Source organism: Balaenoptera borealis (genome assembly GCF_965194805.1).
Source record: "Balaenoptera borealis genome assembly, chromosome: 9".
Lineage (NCBI taxonomy): Eukaryota > Metazoa > Chordata > Mammalia > Artiodactyla > Balaenopteridae > Balaenoptera > Balaenoptera borealis.
Window position 1 is genome coordinate 57,901,808 of NC_138873.1, and position 15,612 is coordinate 57,917,419.

Here is a 15,612-nt window from a genome sequence, read left to right on the forward strand (position 1 = left end):
TATCAAGAGAGGTTTTAATTTAGCAATGCCACTGCTTTTCTAAATCTTTCTGGGTTCCTGTGCAATTCAGAGTCTTCTTAAGTAACTGTACGCAAAATGCATCATTCACTGCATTTGTGCATTTTCCACCAAAAGGGTCCATATCTTTCCTCAAATGAAATCATATAACAACCATTATCCTTTTCTTGTTCCTTTTGATGAATACCCATTATGTGCAATCTTTTTTTTTTTTTAAACATCTTTATTGGAGTATAATTCCTTTACAATGGTGTGTTAGTTTCTGCTTTATAAAAAGGTGAATTACTTGTACATATACATATGTCCCCATATCTCTTCCCTCTTGCGTCTCCCTCCCTCCCACCCTCCCTATCCCACCTCTCTAGGTGGTCACAAAGCACCGAGCTGATCTCCCTGTACTATGCGGCTGCTTCCCACTAGCTATCTATTTTACGTTTGGTAGTGTATATATGCCCATGCCACTCTCTCACTTTGTCCCAGCTTACCCTTCCCCCTCCCTGTATCCTCAAGTCCATTCTCTAGTAGGTCTGTGTCTTTATTCTCGTCATTCCCCTAGGTTCTTCATGACCTTTTTTTTTTTTTTTTTTTTTAGATTCCATATATATATGTTAGCATACGGTATTTGTTTTTCTCTTTCTGACTTACTTCACTCTGTATGACAGACTCTAGGTCCACCCACCTCACTACAAATAACTCAATTTCATTTCTTTTTATGGCTGAGTAATATTCCATTGTATATATGCACGACATCTTCTTTATCCATTCATCTGTTGATGGACATTTAGGTTGCTTCCATGTCCTGGCTATTGTAAATAGAGCTGCAATGAACGTTTTGGTACATGACTCTTTTTGAATTATGGTTTTCTCAGGGTATATGCCCAGTACTGGGATTGCTGGGTCGTATGGTAGTTCTATTTTCAGTTTTTTTTACAGAACTTCCATACTGTTCTCCATAGTGGCTGTATCAATTTACATTCCCACCAACAGTGCAAGAGGGTTCCTTTTTCTCCACACCCTCTCCAGCATTTATTGTTTGTAGATTTTTTGATGATGGCCATTCTGACTAGTGTGAGATGATATCTCATTGTAGTTTTGATTTGCATTTCTCTAATGATTAATGATGTTGAGCATTCTTTCATGTGTCTGTAGGCCATCTGTATATCTTCTTTGGAGAAATGTCTATTTAGGTCTTCTGCCCATTTTTGGATTGGGTTTTTTTTTTTTGATATTGAGCTGCATGAGCTGCCTGTATATTTTGGAGATTAATCCTTTGTCAGTTGCTTCATTTGCAAATATTTTCTCCTATTCTGAGGGCTGTCTTTTTGTCTTGTTTATGGTTTCCTTTGCTGTGCAAAAGCTTTGAGGTTTCATTAGGTCCCATTTGTTTTTGTTTTTATTTCCATTTCTCTAGGAGGTGGGTCAGAAAGGATCTTGCTGTGGTATGTCATAGAGTGTTCTGCCTATGTTTTCCTCTAACAGTTTTATAGTGTCTAGCCTTACATTTAGGTCTTTAATCCATTTTGAGTTTATTTTTGTGTATGGAGTTAGGGAGTGTTCTAATTTCATTCTTTTACATGTAGCTGTCCAGATTTCCCAGCACCACTTTTTGAAGAGGCTGTCTTTTCTCCACTGTATATTCTTGCCTCCTGTATCAAAGATAAGGTGACCATATGTGCGTGGGTTTATCTCTGGGCTTTCTATCCTGTTCCATTGATCTATATTTCTGTTTTTGTGCCAGTACCATACTGTCTTGATTACTGTAGCTTTGTAGTATAGTCTGAAGTCAGGGAGCCTGCTTCCTCCAGCTCTGTTTCTCTTTCTCAGGATTGCTTTGGCTATTCGAGGTCTTTGTGTTTCCATACAAATTGTGAAATTTTTTGTTCTAGTTCTGTGAAAAATGCCAGTGGTAGTTTGATAGGGATTGCATTGAATCTGTAGATTGCTTTGGGTAGTACAGTCATTTTCACAATGTTGATTCTTCCAATCCAAGAACATGGTATATCTCTCCATCTATTTGGATCATCTTTAATTTCTTTCATCAGTGTCTTATAATTTTCTGCATACAGGTCTTTTGTCTCCTTAGGTAGGTTTATTCCTAGTTATTTTATTCTTTTTGTTGCAATGGTAAATGGGAGTGTTTTCTTAATTTCACTTTCAGATTTTTCATCATTAGTGTATAGGAATACAAGAGATTTCTGTGCATTTATTTTGTATCCTGCTACTTTACCAAATTCATTGATTAGCTCTAGGAGTTTTCTGGTAGCATCTTTAGGATTCTGTATGTATAGTATCATGTCATCTGCAAACAGTGACAGCTTTACTTCCTCTTTTCCGATTTGGATTCCTTTTATTTCTTTTTCTTCTCTGATTGCTGTGGCTAAAACTTCCAAAACTATGTTGAATAATAGTGGTGAGAGTGGGCAACCTTGTCCATTATGTGCAATCTTGGTGAAAATATCAGAATGTCATCTTTCCCTAGACAACAGTTGAGCACATAACCTAAAGCAACCAGTTTTCTTCTCTCTCGTCTCTCTTCTCTCTCCCTGCTTTTAATTTTAACTAAAGTGATACAAAGGCATCAAATATTAGCATAGTAATAAGGCCCTTCAAAAGATACTGTTAAGATAATGTAAAGAAAAGCTACAAACTGAGAAAACACTTACAAATCACATACTTGATAAAGGATCTGGATTCAGAATATATAAGGAACTCTCAAAACTTAATAAAAAAAAAAAAGCAACCCCATTTTTAAAAATAGGGAAAACATATAAAACTATAACCAAAGAAGTACAGAATACAATTACAATAAAATAATATTTTCACCTATCAAAATGACAAATTACTTGTTCCGTACTTGCAAGAAAATGTGAGGACAAACATTCATACTTTTGTAGGAATGTAAACTGGTAAAACTTTTCTAGAAGGAAATTTTGATGCTATTTATTCTAGAGTTTTAACTGTGTTCATATTTTTTGACCCATATGTTCCCTTTTGTGTAGGGAAACTAAGGAAATAATTATATACATAGTCAAACATACATTCAGCATAGGAAACCATTAGCACTGAAAGGCAGAAAGATGTTATCTCTTGTCATTTATAAAATATAGGTTTCTGGATATATATATTTTTTTAGATTGTGGATAACTTTGTCTCCCTTATACGTTACAATGTTTTGTACAATAAACATGTATTTCCTTTATATAGAAAAAAAGATTGTTTTCTTTCATTTATTTTAGGTTGTAGAGCAATCATTCAAGTGTCGGTTTTCAGGTACTGATTTATCACAGGGGACAATGAAGTTGAAATACAGATCTGGCTTTGTGTTAATCTTTTTAAAACACAGATTAAGAATAATAAACTCAATCAGCATGTTCTTCAAGAAAGCTAAATCAAGTGACAATTTTCAAAGTTTTATGTGAATACATTTTTTTTTAATATTTATTGAAGGCCAACTATAGTTTTTTTTTTTTAATTCATTCATTTATTTATTTTTGGTGCGTTGCGTCTTCATTGCTGTGGTGAGCAGGGGCTACTCTTCATTACGGTGCGTGGGCTTCTCATTGCGCTGGCTTCTACTGCTGCACAGCACGGGCTCTAGGTGCGTGGGCATCAGTAGTTGTGGCTCGTGGGCTCTAGAGCACAGGTTCAGTAGTTGTGGCGCACGGGCTTAAGTTGCTCTGCGGCATATGGGATCCTTCTGGACCAGGGTTCGAACCCGTGTCCCCTGCATTGGCAGGCGGATTCTTAACCACTGTGCCACCAGGGAAGTCCCTTATGTGAATACATTTTTAAGGCTGAGTTTGAGAGTGGAGGGCAGAAAGTAGAGTGAATCAATGATCTTTCCTTTGACATTGCGGGATGGACAGAAAACGTATCGCTAGGTAATGGGTTGACTAATAGCTTTTTATAAGAAAAATAAATAGAGATTGTTTTGTTCAACCTTCTCACTTTATAGATCAAGCATCTGAGACCTTACTACAATCCCCATGTTTAAAAATCTACTAATACTAGCTAGTTACTATTTTCTATCTCCAGATTCAAAGTGCCTACCACTACTCAGAATTTCATTGAGACTTGGGACATCAGTTACCCTTCCTATTTGTTGTGGTAAAAGACATAAAGGGATGCAAAGGCAATCAGAACAATAATAAATGATGGTGAAAAATGTGGCCCAAAATATGTCGGAATGAGCTTCTGCTGGTTTTATTGCTAGAAATCATCTCCCTTTCAAACTGTGCCTGAGTGATTTCAGACAATTTTCCAGTGTGCTACCTCCCATGTGCTCTCATGTCCTATCATCAGCTGCTCCCTCAGGCCAGCACTGCTACTTTGAGGCTGATGACCCTCCTAAGATTGCTTTACCATTGGTTATAGCTGCCCTCATCCAGTGGCCACCTCCACTATCATCATCTGGCCTCAGAGAAAGAAATCTGCCCATTCATTGTCTACTTTGTCATAAATGTTGACCAGGTACTTCTCTTTAATTCCCCATAGCACACCATCAACACTTCATTACATGGGAAATTGAAATTTGTGACATGTCTTTAGTGAAGGATCAGGGATAACAGAAAGGAAACAAGGAAACATACAACCCCCCATGACCATCATTTGAGTAAATCACACAAAAGTAGTGCCAATAGATTTACACCACAAAAGGGGGGTGGGGGTGGGGGGAGGGCTGTTAATCACACAATTCTATCTCCCCTACACCACTGTGTCCTCTAGTAAGCAAATAAGCCATGCTCTTTCCAAATGTCCAGAGTCTTATTTTTTCTTAGATGGCCATTTCCTTGTCAACGATACATCTAAATCTTAAAATCCCTTTAAACCTGAGATAAAAATGCTTTTCCCATCACTAGGTTTCACTACCGTGGTTCCCCTTCATATTTGCCATTTCTGAATTGTTTGAATATTTACATTTGTAACTCTGAAGGACAGGTATTATATTGCAAGTTCTTACCTTACATTTGTTTCATTTATCTAAATTCCATCTCCACAGCTAAATGGCTAACATTTCAAGGACAGGAACTACTATTTTTTTTTCACTTTCCATAATACTTTGTACAATACCAGACACAGAGTAGGCTTTTGATACTCAAAGACTTCACTGAATTTGACTTATAGCACTAGGATAATTTGAGATTTGAGATACGATGGCAATGGTCTTTCTTCAAATGTTTATTCTCTTTCTTTGGTGATTGAATTTAAGTGCCTTTGCCCTAAATATAAGAGTGAACATAAATCATTGTAAACACTACCAGGAAACAATAAGGAATTAAATCCAGGATTAAAAAGGAAATAACTATGTATACATATGATTAATTATTTGAATTTTACAATCCTGTGTTATTTTCTTTCTTTATGTAGCTTGCTTAAGCTTTTAATGACGAAAATCTTATTTGAAAAATGTATTCTATTTTATTATCAGTCCAAGAAAACACACGGCTCAGTAGTATCCTAAGCACATTAACCTGCTGACTAGGGATTATCTTAAAAAACAACAAATCTAACATTCATTCACTGGAACAAGGACAAATAGAATAGAAAAACTGTTCACCTCCAGACTCAGGCAATTAGTTTTAAATATGTCTAGATGAGTGCTGCTACGAGAAATAAATGCACTGAATAGTAACTATGAAAAAAGATAAATTGCAAAAGAAGCCAAGGTATAAGTAAATATCCTAACAGAAGGCACTTGAAAATAAATCCTCACCACTATTGGAGGTTTCAGAATATAAAGATCTATTAAGTTTTATTTTTGAACTTCTATAACTGCCCCCACGGTAACAGTCCAGGACAATTCAGATGGAAAATTTAAATTAAGAACCATAGTTTGGACAGAAAGCACAAATGTCCACAAATCGCTAACCTAATTGAGAAAATGAATTCTAGCATTCATTTTTTTTAAATAGCAATAGGCCTTCTGTCATGATCAGGAGATGGGGTAATCTGAAGACAATCCGATAATACTTTGTTTAAAAATGTAACCATAAAAATACAATGTGGCAAAAATTCTGAAGATAATATTTATCCTTCCCCAGAATGGCAGATATTCCTTTCTAAGTAAAAAGGCTTTTATTTTGCTCTTATTATAAAAGTAATAGGTGTACATAGAAACAAAAATTTTAAAAATACAGAGGGGTTTAAAATGAAAAGCAAGTCTTTCTTCCTGCCTCCCACTCCCAATTCCATTCCCCATAGACGACAATTTTTTATACAATTTCTGGCTTTAGTTCTTCTATAGATTACCTTCGTTATCCCCTTAATAACAAGGATTATCTAGATTCTAGGTTATCTTCTCGAGGTTATCTATATAAGCATATAACAATATTGCTGATACCACTACACCTCTATTTCTTTTATTGATTGTTGTCTCTAGCAGAAAAAATGAGAAGTTAGCTCATGTTTTCTGCACCTCCCCCTCCCCATTCAGTCTTTATTATATTTTTATTTTAGTAGGTTTACTTGAAAATTTTAAGTAATCAGCTTAAACGTCTCGTTCTTTAATTTACATTCCTTAACTCCTTGCTATAAATATGAAAAATATTAGTACTTCTGTAGCTCATTCCACTTCTCCAAAACTCAGTCAGATATACCATTATTTTACTGTCAAGGTCTATAGAATTTGCATCTTATTCTCTAAGATAAATTTTTTCACTTTGTCTATATGTTGATTCTGAAAACTGAAAACCAATAGAAAGCATTTCCATTATCATTCATTACAGAATGACGTTTCATGATTGGATTTAGAGAAAGAAATCTAATCTACAAAACTGAACCTTGTAAATAAATATTCCAAGAGCATGGGTCAAAAGGATTCTCAGTATTTACTTGGCTGCTTCTCAAAGCCTTTGACTAGGAAGGAATATCTGAAAAAATAATGAAGTTATATTTTCCAGAATTTTTTTTTAAAGGTGAAATACTTCAGATTGAAAAGGTCCTTAAAGTGTCAAAGAGAAGAAACAGGGAAAATCCACCTTGAGACACACCAGAGTGATGTTTATGAGCCTCAAAGACAAAGAGAACATTTTAAAAGCTTACAAAGAGGGGCTTCCCTGGTGGCGCAGTGGTTAAGAATCTGCCTGCCAATGCAGGGAACACAGGTTCAAGCCCTGGTCCAGGAAGATCCCACATGCCGCGGAGCAACTAAGCCCGTGTGCCACAACTACTGAGCCTGTGCTGTAGAGCTCGTGAGTCACAACTACTGAGTCCGTGCACCCAGAGCCCGTGCTCCACAACAAGAGAAGCCACCGCAATGAGAAGCCCGTGCACCGCAATGAAGAGTAGCCCCTGCTTGCTGCAACTACAGAAAGCCTGCACGCAGCAATGAAGACCCAATGCAGCCAAAAAAATAAATAAAAATAAATAAAGTAATTTTAAAAAATAAAGGTTACAAAGAGAAAGAACAGAGAATATACAAAGGAATAAGAATTAGACTGACTTCAGATTTTTCAGTAGCAACACTGGATGAAAGAAGACAATGTAGAAAAGTCTCCAAAGTATTAAAGAACAAGAATTTAGAATCTAGAGTTTTCTATGTAGCCATTAAAATGTGAAGGCATGATAAGGTATTCTCAGATCTATAAGACCTCGGAAGCTTTGCTGCAATAGAATTTTTCTTGAATTCTCAATTCTTACCACAATGGCTGACACAAGGTAGGCACTTAATGAATACACAGTAAAGAAAGGAAGGAACAGTGGGAGGGAAGACAAAAGGAAATGAGAGAGGAAGAAAGAAAGAAAATCCAAAAGTAAACTCAGTCCTGAATTTTATGAAAACACAGAGACACTATGTCCTATGTAGTTGAACAGTATTTGCTACATAAAGACCTACATTAAAAACAATTGTGGATACTTAAATAAGAGGAGAGAAATTCAAAAGATGTTGCAAGAGAAATTTGAAGTAAAGGTGATAAAATATTTTGGTAAAATTTATTGTTGCCTTTTAAAAAATCACTGAAACTAATTATTCAGCCTTGGACAAAACCTATGCTACACACAAGAGAAGCTTGAGGACATTATGCTAAGTGAAATAAGCCAGTCACAGAAGGACAAATACGGCATGAATCCACTTATGTCAGGTATCTAAAATTGTTAAACTCTTAGAAAGTATCAATAGAATTGTGGTGCCAGGGGCTGGGGGGAGGGAGAAAGGGGATTGTTGTTCGATGGGAATAGAGTTTCAGTTTTGCAAGATAAAAATTTTTCTAGAGGTCGCTTGTTCAACAACATGCATACAGATAACAATACTACACTGTACACCTAAAAATGGTAAAAAAGTAAATTTAATGTTATGTATTTTTTACCACAATTTAAAAAATAGCTGAAACTAGAGCTTGTGTCTCTGCAATTCACTAGCAACATAGAATAGCTGTCTTTCGAGTTCCTTAGGGAAGACATATCAGCTATCAGGTTTTTAAATAACTAACACTTTTTCTCCTATCTTCTGCTGGGTATTGATTCCACTTTCCTCACTATTTTGACTTCTGTGACCGTGAGCCTAAACTAAGCCAGTGAGACTCCCTTTCTCAGTGTTATGGACTGAATTGTGTCCCCTGCTTCCACCACCACCAAGTTCATATGTTGAAGCCCTAACTGCCAGTTCCTCAGAATGATTCTATATGGAAACAGGGTCTTTAAAGAGGTAATTAAGTTAAAATGAGACCATGAGGATGGGATCCTAATCTGATACAACTGGTGCTTTTATAAAAGAAAGGTACTCCAGGGGTGCACATGCACAGAGAAAAGGCCATGTGCGGACACAGCCAGAAGGTGGCCACTCGCAAGCCAAGGGGAGAGGGCTCAGGAGAAACTAAACCTGTCGACACCTTGATCTTGGACTTCTAGCCTCCAGAATACTGAGAAAATAAATTTCTTCTGTTTAAGCCACCCAGCCTGTAGTATTTTGTTATGACAGCCCTAGCAAACGAATATACTCAGAAACCTTATTTTGAACAGAGCCACCAAAGACTCAAGTTAGTTGGTGTGATAGAGCAGCTAACATTCTGGGGCAGGGGTGGGAGGTAGAGGGAAAGATAATACACACAAATAAAACTCAGTGTCAAGAAGCAATCAGTCTGGGACTTCCCTGGTGGCGCAGTGGTTGGGAATCCGCCTGCCAATGCAGGGGACACGGGTTCGATCCCTGGTCTGGGAAGATCCCACATGCCAGAGCAACTATGCTCGTGGGCCACAGCTACTGAGCCTACATGCCACAACTACTGAAGCCCGTGCACCTAGAGCCCGTGCTCCGCAACAAGAGAGGCCACCACAATGAGAACCCTGCGCACTGCAATGAAGAGTAGCCCCCGCTCGGCGTAACTAAAGAAAGCCCGTGCGCAGCAATGAAGACCCAACGCAGCCAAAAATAAATAAAGTTCAAAAATATAAAAGTAAATAAAATAAAATATATATATAAAAAAAGAAGCAATCAGTCCTATGAAAAAAATTACATGAGAATAAGGGAATATAGTAATGGAGGATGAGGGCCTATTTTAAGGTAGTTAGGGAAGAAAATATCGAGAATTTTTGTTCATTACATGTTTTTTTTACAAAGTCTCAAAGGAAAAAAATCTCCCTAGTATCAGCAAGAGTTTTCTTTACCTTTAGGAGCAACTGGTTCATTGTCACCATGTTAAAACCACAACACTTGTAACTGTTCACATTACCCATGTAATATTTGTGATTTACCCTTATCACAGGGTTACCAACAAAGGAAAGACAACTGGACGGACAGCTGACAACAGCAACAATGGAAGACAGAAAACATAAGGAAAATATTTTCAAAGTGATGAGAGAAGATACCATCATGAGATTGTTTGAAGTCATATTTTAAATGTAAACCACCTGGGTCTAATAGCAGGTGTGTCCTTGTTATGGAGATGGCTACTGATGTTGAACATTTGAATCAGGATAATAGCTGATAAAAATATCTTCTACCTACAATACACATACAATCTCTAATCCTCAAAACAACCCTAAAAATAGACATTATTACCTGTATTTTATAAAACAGAACCAGAGACTCAGGGAAGTTAAATTACATAAAACCATACAACTAATCGAAACACCCACTGTTACATTTCATAGCCCATATTCTATACATTAAATCATTGGCCTTTCCAAATTTGCTCTAAATTTATGTTCATCAAGCAAACTTCATAATATTTATGCTTATATAAATTTTCTCTTCAGGGAAAAAATTGCATACTGATTATTCATAAAATTCATGTCAGAAATAGATTTGAAATATTAGGGAATTTACATAAATTTTATTTACACAAATCTTTAGAAGCATGTCTATGATCAAAATCTTTACAAGCATGTCTATGATAAAATGTATTTAGATTTACAGAGGTAAATCTTACAAAACCCATTTTTTCTCATTATATTCGTAACCTACCATCTTTAATAGATAAAGTGCTAACCTATCATCAGAAGGACATAAAGACTGGGATTTTTCTCAGTAGAAATGAAATATTAGTACTACTCTAACTTGCTTTCTTACTTGATTTTATTTATGCCTCTTCCACCCCCCAGTTGCAAGATGGTCATGATTAAGTGTTTAACTCAACCATAGAACATTCTGACCCACAAAGAAATCAAATTCACGTCCTTGGCCTTATTAGAACAGTTTCACGAATCACCATTATCCAAATTTATGTTTTAAAAATTCCAATAGTAATTATTGTCTGTAGAATCCATTTGGTAATTAATCATGTACTGCTTTGTGACAAACCTATTGTTCTCTTGAACTGTTACTTAACTATTCTGTTATTTATCTTGATGCTACAGTCCCTCTTTTATACTGTCACAAAATTATCTTCCTAAAGCACAGATATTATGGTCATGTTATTGCCCTGCTCAAAAACTATGAAAGGCACAGTCTCAGGATTCCCTCTGGCTTTCAAGCCCCTTGCTTCCACTGGATTGGTGCATTTTACAGATCATGACACTGTTCTACCTGTACTTTCTGTTCTTCCCCACAGGGCAGAGTAATAGACCCCCCAAAATGTACGCATACTAATTCCCAGAACCTGTGAATATATTAGCTTGCGTGGCAAAAGGGACTTTGCAATTGTGATTAAGGATCTTTGTGAGACAGTGTGTGTGTGTGTGTGTGTGTGTGTGTGTGAGATTAAGAATCTTGAGATGGGGACTTCCCTGGCAGTCCAGTGCTTAAGACTCCATGCTCCCTATGCATGCTCCCAGGCAAGGGTTTGATCCCTGGTCAGGGAACTAAGATCCCACATGCCACATGGTGTGGCCAAAAAAAAAAAAAAAAAGAAGAAAGGAAAGAAAAGAAAACCAAAACATCATATAAGAAATTTTTAAAAAAGAGAGAATCTTGAGATGGAGAGGTAAACCTGAATTATGTAGGTGGGGCCAATGTGGTCACAAGGGTCCTTATAATGGAAAGAGGACAAGAGAGTCAGAGTCAGAGAAGAGGTGACAACACAAGCCAAGATCAGAGGGAGAAATTTGAAGATGTGATGCTGTTATCTTGGAAGGGGGAGGAAAGGGCCACGAGCCGAAGAATATGGGAAGCCTCTACAACCTGGAAAAGATGGAACAGATTTTCCCCTAGAGCCTCCAGAAGAAACCAGCCCTACTGATACCTTCGTTTTAGCCCTATGGGGCCCATTTTTGGACTTCTGACCTCCAGAACTATAAGATAATAAATTTGTGTTATTTTAAGCCACTAAACTTACATTAATCTGTCATAGCAGCAATAAGAAACTAATACAAACCCAGTTGAGGAAATCAGTCCCTTCTCTCAATTTGTAAAACAGGACTCCCAAAACTTTACTGCAGATTTGGGGAGCTTGAGCAGGGAGTTCACATTTCAGAATAAGGAATATTAGATATCTCTGCTTTTAAAATACTCACCTATAATTTTTTCTCTCCCTGTTGTACTCTTCCCCCTTTTCTCAAATTATTGTATATCATAAATAGAAGTTAAGCTTTCCCCTTTGTTTGACTCCTGATAATCCATGCCCTTAGGATCTCATTTTCCAGGTCAAGTGATTTTTATCTAAGCATTTCCTCAGTAAATTCAAAAGGAACTCTGATACCAGCTGTTACTATAACTGTACAAACTACATGAGACAGAAATCTTATATATATTATTTTTACCTCTCCAGGTCCTTTCTTATGGTAGATGTTCAGCACGTTTTTCTTTAAATTTACTTGATCAGAAGTGCTATTATCTGAATCCAGCATTTAAGTTTTATCCACATACATAGTTAGGTAACCTTCTGCTGAAATCTCCTGGAATTGCCTTTGAATTTCCTGTCAGGAAGAGGTCAATGGACCTAAACTTAGCAGGACATTACTTTTATTTGCTTTCCTTTAGTGCTGATAGTTTACACAGAATTACATGCAACCTCTCCAAATACTCTCTGTGACTAATGGTATATATTTTTGAAATGTTTGCCCATAATTTTTTTTTCTCTGCTCTGTTTTCCTCATAACCTGAAACAAACAGAGGTCTCTGAATTAGCATTATGACCATGACTTAGGGTTTTTTTCAGAGAAAGAGATATACCTGAGACCAAGAGATTTATATTAGACTATACTAACAAATAGGTCTAGGAACACAGACGGTTAGAAAGCCAGCAACAAGGCAGGTGGTCAAAAGTCATGCACAAATATTGACAAAGAAGTACAAGGAATACTACAGGATACTATTATTAAGCCAATTTCTTATCCTTATTTCCTAACTTTGTAGAAAGTTAATAGCAAAATCATTGAATGTGGTCAATATGAGGCAAGCCTAGGCTGCCTGGAGTTTTTATCTTTTGTATTTACAAGAAAAGTGTCTAATTGGTTTGACAGGAAGGAGTCAAAAAATGTTATATGTACTACTCTATAAAGGAGTTTATTTTATAAACAGCATTCTCCAACTCAAGGTAAGGAAACTACAGCACATAAGCCAAAGTCTGCATTTGATTTTATATTACCTGAGTGGGAACATATTATGTCCAAAGAAGGTTTTCTGGTATTTCATGCTAGCATACCCCATTCAGAATGGAGTTGTATTTTTGAGATTTAAAGATCAGAACAGTTGAAGCATGACTAATAGTGGTTAATTAGATACTCACAATTTCAAAGGGCAGAGATATTTGATCATTTACTTAAAATCCTATAGTTCAGGTAAATAGTAGAATGTGACAGAAAATTATTTATTTCCAATTCACTTCCACCATGGGAGACTCAAATTACTTAAAAAGGGCATCAGTCTTTTAAAGCTCTTCCTTGAAAAACTAGTCTCAACTCCTCACCAATTCCTCACATCTAAGTTCAATGGACACAATATAGAAACATGAGATTATTATTAAAATAAAAGGAAAGCCAATAACACAGATAATATTCAACAGACATATGACAGTAGATCAAATGCTTGCAGATGAGCACATCTCAGTGTTACGCATTGTTTTGTATAAAAATATGCTAGACAGCATGTCCCAGCCTCAGTTACACAGCCCTCCCCTCGCACTCTCCGCTGAAGTAATCATTCTCCTGTGACTGCTAACAACCTTCTTTGGCATAAGCTGCTTTCAAAAGGTTTTGCTGTTTTTTGTTTTGTTTTGTTTTGAATTGTCTTCTACACTACTGTCTTCTATGTTTACCCCTGCTGGAGAAGCAGATATCACCAAGTGTAATTCCAAGTGTATTGCTGAGGAGTATTCTACTGTAAGATATTCCATAATTTATTTATTCATTCACCTTTTGATAGGCATTTGAGCAGTATCCAAGTTTCAGCTATTGCAAATAATATTGCTATGAACACTTGTGTACATGTCTTTGTGTGGAAACCTGTTTTAATTTCTATTGGTAAATTCCTAGAAATGAAATTATTGGATCACACAGAAAGTGTATATTTACTTTCTTCAGAACTGGCAAGCTGTCGTTAAAAGTGGTTGTACCATTTTTATATACCCGGGAACAGTGTATGAGAATTCCATTTTCTAAACACCTTCACCGAAAGGTGGGCAGTCTGGTAGGCTTGGTTGGCCCCCAGTCTGGTTGGTTGCCAGGCCCCGCCTTGTACGGATGCTGCTGGCTGCTGTTTACTAGGGCCTGGTCACGAGGCGGCTGGTCGCTGGCTCACTGGTGGACAGAATCAGGGTCCTGAAGACTCTGGGGCTGTTGCCTACTCACTGGCGGTGAAGACAGATCCTGGGGTTAGTGCTGGACTACTGACAGCAGAGCTGGTTCCTGGAGTCTAGCTGCAGGGCCCAGGGATCCCAGAGCTCATTTCAGATCGTTAGTGGGAAGGGGCCGGTTCCTAACACAGTTGGGTATAGGGTCCGGAGTGTCCTGAAGGTTGCATTGGTCTAGTAGGCAGGGCCAGGGCCCTGCTGGCCCCAGGGTAGGGTCTGGCCTGTGTCTGGTGTCTGCCCTCTGGTGGTGAGGCTGGTCTGGAGGCTTGTGGAGGCTTCCTGGTGTGAGAGGCCAGTGCCTGCCCACTGGTGGGTGGAGCTGGGTCTTGGCCCTCTGGTGGGCAGGGCTGTGTCTAGGGGCGTGTCCAGAGGTGGCTGTGGGCTCTTTAGTCTTTAGGCAGCCAGTCTGCTGATGGGTGGGGCTATGTCCCCCAAACCCCGCCCCCCAGTTAGTTGTCTGACCTGAGACATCCCAGCACTGGCACCTCTAGGCTGTTGGGTAGGGCCAGGTCTTGGTGCTAACAAACCACCAGTGACAGCAGTGTTCACATGGCAGAGTGTTTTCCCTTATGCATGTTTTCCCTTATGAAATGTTTATTGTTCTTTTAGGCTATAATTTGTTACACAGCAAGACATAACTAATATAATGGAGTGCATTCCTTTCACTCACATTTCATTTAGTTACTTCGACCACATATAACCAAAAGAGTCTAGGAAATATAGTCTATCTATATACCCAGTAAGAAAGGGAGAACAGCTTTTGGTGGAGAGCTGGCATTCTCTGCAAAACACATTCTAGTATCTGGACATTATTTGACCTGTGCTTCAGTTTCTCCAACCATATTGTGAAAATGGAAACCCAAATTTTAGTGACAATTAGCTATTTCTGCCATAGCTGACTTGTGTTAAATGCATGCACTTGAACCAAAGAATGGAGGCCAAGAAACTGGATTAACAACTACTAATATGACAGCTGTCATGGTATACAACTGGAGACAAAGGGAGTAGTTCTCAGAAGATCCATGGACGGGAACACTAGGAAGACAATTGCATAGATACACACTACATTTCTCAATAAATATCTTTAGAATGAATTAATTAAACTGGACTTTTCTACAAAAGAATGTTTAAAATATAAGACTGTTAATGAGCATGAGACAGACGTATATACCATGACATGGAAAGATATCTGTGATATACTGTTAAGTGATAAAAGCAGATTATAGAATAGTCTGTATAAAATGACCCCACTTATAAAAGTAAACAAATGAATACGAATAAATATATATGCATGAAACAGCCTTGGAAAAAAAATATAACTCAAACTGTTAGCAATTGTTGCCCCTAAGGACATTCACTTTCTTTTTACTGTTTTCTATTGTTTGAATTTTTCTACTATTTTATACACACTGCATTATTTAAATTGTTT

General features: G+C 37.4%; 1 long non-coding RNA gene across 5 annotated transcripts in view; it reads right to left on the reverse strand.

Moving 5' to 3' along the window:
- LOC309634816 overlaps positions 1-15,612 on the reverse strand; it is a 385,422-nt gene that overhangs the window by 333,320 nt on the left and 36,490 nt on the right. The window contains exons 4-5 of one of the 5 annotated variants that reach the window (XR_014248438.1): positions 12,154-14,180; positions 367-2,577 (exon numbers count right to left, since the gene is read on the reverse strand). The exons of 3 other annotated variants lie outside the window; for them this stretch is intronic. This is a non-coding gene — a long non-coding RNA (uncharacterized lncRNA). Of the gene's footprint in view, positions 1-362; positions 14,181-15,612 lie in introns of those variants that run through there. One more of the 5 variants, XR_014248437.1, reaches the window with a different exon arrangement.